Consider the following 4,877-nt stretch of genomic DNA (forward strand, 5'->3'; position numbering starts at 1 on the left):
TTACCAACAAATTGGGTATTATATTCGGTCTCTGTGCACTAAATTTCATTTTGGTGTATGTTATCCTAAAAATACCGGTTTGATAAACATTTGTGCAAATACCGTGCGACAACAAATTGCAACTGGCATCTATTTATCCTCCACTGCTTCTGCTTTCAGAGAATATATCGTTGTTGGGGGTCTGAAGCTGTTTTCTAGCCGAAAATTCCGATCTTATCACCAGAAATTGCACCGGGCAGGAAGTGGTTAAATGAAAAAGGTTTTTGTGTCTGATTTCCATCAGCTTATTATTTCGATCAGTGACACCGTCGCTGAGCTTTCCTCTCACTTCCTGTCTCTGTGACTCCCATACAAGAAATGGGATTCGTGCGTGTCACCGGGACAGGAAGACTTGGATGGAAGCATCGCGATAAAGTTCTCGTCTTGGATTGTTGGGGGTTACAAAATGCTCCCCAGATTCTCTTGTAGCTCCGAGGTCGGGGGTCACATCTCTCCGATAACACCGTTCCCTACTCTGCTGAAAGTGCGTTTTTTGTTTTTTCCTTGTTTGGGAGATTTCTCATCTTTTCTTGTCCAGGGAGGAAGTGAAATCTCCCCATTAGAAGCTCCAACCCTTCCCAGCTCTCTCCAAATAAAAGGGCTTCAAGGGCCCCATCACACCATAAAGAGGGCGTTCTAGTGCGTTCAGGCCTCTGGAACGCAACCCAGCCGGCTCACTTTGTTGTGGGGCGGGAGGGGGCGCGGCGGTGCACTGAAGTCAATGGCATGTACTATTTTTGCAGGTCGCACTGGACCGGAACGCAGGCACTAATGCGCCACGCTTTCAGGTGCCGGTGATCGCACTGTGGGCAAAACAAAGTGAGCCGGCCGGGTTGCGTTCCAGAGGCCTAATGCACTGAAACCAGTGGCATCACAAGGGCGGTGCGGCCCGCACCCGGGTGACACCATTGGAGGGGTGGCACCAAAATGACAGTCATTTTGGTGTCACCCCCCTCTAAAAAGTCGGGCACTCAGTCACGGACCGAGAGCCCGATAGTGTCAGGAGAGAAGAGGGGACCCGGCGGCATACCTCATCCCGCCAGGTGAACGTGCCCTCCTCTCTCTGCCGGCGTCCATCACCAAGATGGCTGCCGTCAGGCATCAATTAGATTATCGCACATGAGTGATGATGTCACGGCCGGTTGTCACCCGGCCTGGAGACGCCCCTGACTGGAACGCACTCTTGCTGGTGTGACTGGGCCCTAAAAGCGGAGGTCTGAGACGCATACATGGGTGTGAAATCACATTATACGGAGACATCAAGGCTTCCGTATAAAGGGGATCCAACAATAACTTCGAGCCAACTTACCCATCGTCCTTAAAGTGTATCCAACCCCCAACACATAATTATCACATCGCAGCTTACCCGTCCTTAGATGTTCCTTTTCTCTTTTCAGACTGTTTCTTCCTTTTATCTTCCTACACACTTCCTGTCTTAGGGTGGCTCCACACTACGGCGGAGCAATAATGGAGTCACCCTTGGACAGCAGCGTTGTCACCCTGTGGGGGAGGGTGGTGTTAGATGCTCTGGACCTGAATATCCCATTCAATCTGAACTCCAGATGACACGTCTTCATCTGTTACAGGAACACTTTTTATTTTTCCCCTTTTGGAATAAAGGTTTTAGATAAAGGAATAAAAGCCGACCATTGTAAGCCAAACCCCCCTCCCTCCCCCTTTCAGTGTGAGATGGTTTGTCCCAACCCTCTATCGGCCCCTTTGGCTGGACAGCTTGGCCTGATAAAGGAAGGTGAAAAATAAGACTTGCCGGCCGGATCACAAGGTGGCGATAAAGGAAAATAAAAAAAAACGAATGCAGCCGCCACATCTAAAGGAGTCCTAGAGTCCCGGCGTCTCCTCTCCTGTTATGACATCATCAGTGTAATAAGAATACATACCAGAGATGTGTCTGATAATACAATCAAAGCTTTTATGTAGGGAGCGCCGCCTTCCGTCTGCCCATCACTTCCATCAACTTCCTGGATTCCCAGAGTGCTTTGCGTCTCTTTCCCTGCTGCTTGATGTGATGCAATCTCCATTTCTCAAGACTACATATCCCATCATGCACTGCTTCCAGCAACCAATGATAATGTTGCATTGTTCAGACATTGAGCTGTAGTTCAGAAGGCGGGCTCTGTGAGAGCGGTGACACCAGGAAGTTTATATGGACAGGGCTGAGTGACATGGTGTCAGTACATTCAGGAAGTCCATCCAATGGGCATCTATATTGAGTGAACAAACCTCTAGATGGATCTGGTGATTGGCAGCGGGAGAGAACTTATGGAAATTCAATACAGAAACACATTTATTTATTTTTTTCACCAGAGTTCCCCTTTAAGGATCGGTAATCTGCAATATCTGATATTTCTACAACAATGACAGAATCTCTGAGCTTCCCTAAAACTGTTCTGTGTTGTGTGTTTCCATTCCGGAGATTCAGCTCATTTCACGTCCCAGTGACCCCACAGGAAGTTAGGGGGACACAGCAGTTAAAACCTTCCTCGGTCCCCCCTTCCCCCAGTGATTAGACTGCTGCAGGCAGGAGGAAGCATTTCCGCAGTCTCCCCTCCCCCAGTGATTAGACTGCTGCAGGTAGGAGAAAGCATTTCCGCAGTCTCCCCTCCCCCAGTGATTAGACTGCTGCAGGTAGGAGGAAGCATTTCCTCAGTCTCCTCTCCCCCAGTAATCGAACTACAACACTGTCACAAAGTCACAAGGTGAGAGGCTGCAGCAGGAGCTGATCTGTGTCAGAAATTTGTGAACACAGCCAGGAACTGCACAGACGCCAGGATTTACACGATGATGTCATCTCTGAGCTGCCGTCTCAGTCCAGGAAGTAGAAGGTGAGCCTGGATGATGGCCGAGCAAAGAAGGTGCCGACTTACTGGAGAGAGGAAAGCAGATGAAGGCATTGTCAGGAAGTCAGCTCTGTGAGAGGTAATAAATACAGGAAGTGACACAATTCTCGGCGTGCTGCATTTATCATGAAGATATTTCTGAAGCTCTCAGTGTGATTCTGTTCAGGTTTATTAAGAAAAAAGTTCCCTCCAGGTGAATCATAAACATTCCGATCATCGTCAGTGAATGTTCGAGGAGAATGTGACCCTCCCTGGCCTGAGGAAAGGCAGCGTGCAGACAGAAGACTGGAGAGAGCGAGCGGAGAGAGAGCGCATGTGTGTATCTTTTATTGGGGGGATTGTGACACTTGAAGAGCCTGAACAACGCGTGATCCCAGCACATGAACACCAGTTACCGTTCCCATCCGGGAAGTTCGATCAGCGCGCAGCGTGTTGCGTTCTTCCCGCCGGATTCATCTTCTGTACATTTACATGTTACATGACAGATAACGTCAGCGGACGGCGAACGCACCGAAAACGCAATCGGCATTTTATCAGAGCGTTTCTCTCTCCAGTCACATGTCTGATTTCTGATGTGCCTGCAGAAAAAAGGACGCAGTGTACACGTAAACCGCGTACGGAGCTGCTACGCGTTTATAACACAATGGTGAGAACGCGTCCTTATGAGCGGGGGGGGGCCGTCCCAGACTTGTAAGGGGACGGTGATGTTGGCCTTGGATGGGGGTGGAGGTTGCAGCGAGTCGGGCTCGAGCTGCTATTTATATCGCCCCCTTAGGCCGTGTCCTGTCACTGAACCTCCAGCCATTGATTCCCGATACTGTCATGGGCGGCCGTCTGTTACCCAACTATATGAAGGACGAGACCATCACCGCGCCGGAGCGCCTGCCCAGTCCAAACTTCCTCTCCCTTCTGTGCCGATCCCAAATCTGTCAGATACTTTTCACCAATTCGGAAAGATTTTTCACCTTTTTTTTTTTTCCAACAAATTTTCACCTCCTAATTTTCTCTAAGATCCAATATTTTCAGCGGAAAGACACTGAAGAAGGAATGTTCTGGATTTTCAGCCGCCCGTCACCTTCTCCATACATATGAAACTGCAAAACTACTCATACACTCCCTTGTTATCTCTCGTCTTGACTATTGCAACTCTCTCCTCATTGGCCGACCTCTACACAGGCTCCTCCCCCTTCAGTCTATCATGAATGCAGCTGTTAGACTCATTCACCTAACCAACCGCTCAGCATCTGCAACCCCCCTCTGCCGATCCCTGTACTGGCTTCCATCACTTCACCCCCCTCTGCCAATCCCTGCACTGGCTTCCATCACTTCACCCCCCTCTGCCGATCCCTGCACTGGCTTCCACTCGCCCAGAGGATAACATTCAAAATATAAACAGTCACTTATAAAGCCGTCCACAACTCCGCCCCCGGATATATCTCAGACCTTGTCTCTAAAATATCACCCTAACCGCCCCCTCCGCTCATCCATTGACCACCTGCTTTCCAGCTCCCTCGTCAACTCCTCCCATACTCTCCTGCAGGACTTCTCTAGAGTCTCTCCCATCCTCTGGAACTCCCTACCCCAACCTGTCCGTCTATCTCCCACTCTGACTGCCTTTAGGCGATCCCGTAAGACTCATCTCTTCAGGGAAGCCTATCCCACCTCAACCTGACCGCTCAACCATCATGTTCTCAAACAATTCATCCCCACACAGCTACCTCCTCATGTATCACTTGCCCCTCCTCTTTTAGATTGTAAGCCCTCAGGGGCAGGGCCCTCCTTACCACCTTGTCTTGAATTGTATTGTGATTGTAATGTCTTCCTTATATTGTAAAGCGATGCGCAATAATATACTGACCGCGGTGAAATCAGCGGCAGCCATTTTGGCGGTCTTTGGGAATACGCCCCGTGTTGGGACAGATTGAAGTGTCGGTCCAGGGAAGACGTATTTTACTTTTAGTGTCATGCAGGTCACCCTCC

The 4,877-nt window shown here is 49.6% G+C and overlaps 1 protein-coding gene across 1 annotated transcript in view; it reads left to right on the top strand.

The window, feature by feature from the left end:
• The first annotated feature begins 1,050 nt into the window (after window positions 1-1,050).
• The window catches only part of LOC108799868 (CSC1-like protein 2), a 31,557-nt gene continuing 27,730 nt past the window's right edge, over window positions 1,051-4,877 (top strand). Inside the window, exons 1-2 of the mRNA XM_018571796.1 lie at window positions 1,051-1,082; window positions 3,496-3,502. The gene's annotated coding sequence lies outside the window, so the exon portion shown is untranslated. The remainder of the gene's footprint in view (window positions 1,083-3,495; window positions 3,503-4,877) is intronic.

Source organism: Nanorana parkeri, unplaced genomic scaffold, assembly GCF_000935625.1.
Source record: "Nanorana parkeri isolate BGI_ZX_2015 unplaced genomic scaffold, ASM93562v1 scaffold1840, whole genome shotgun sequence".
Classification (NCBI taxonomy): Eukaryota; Metazoa; Chordata; class Amphibia; order Anura; family Dicroglossidae; genus Nanorana; species Nanorana parkeri.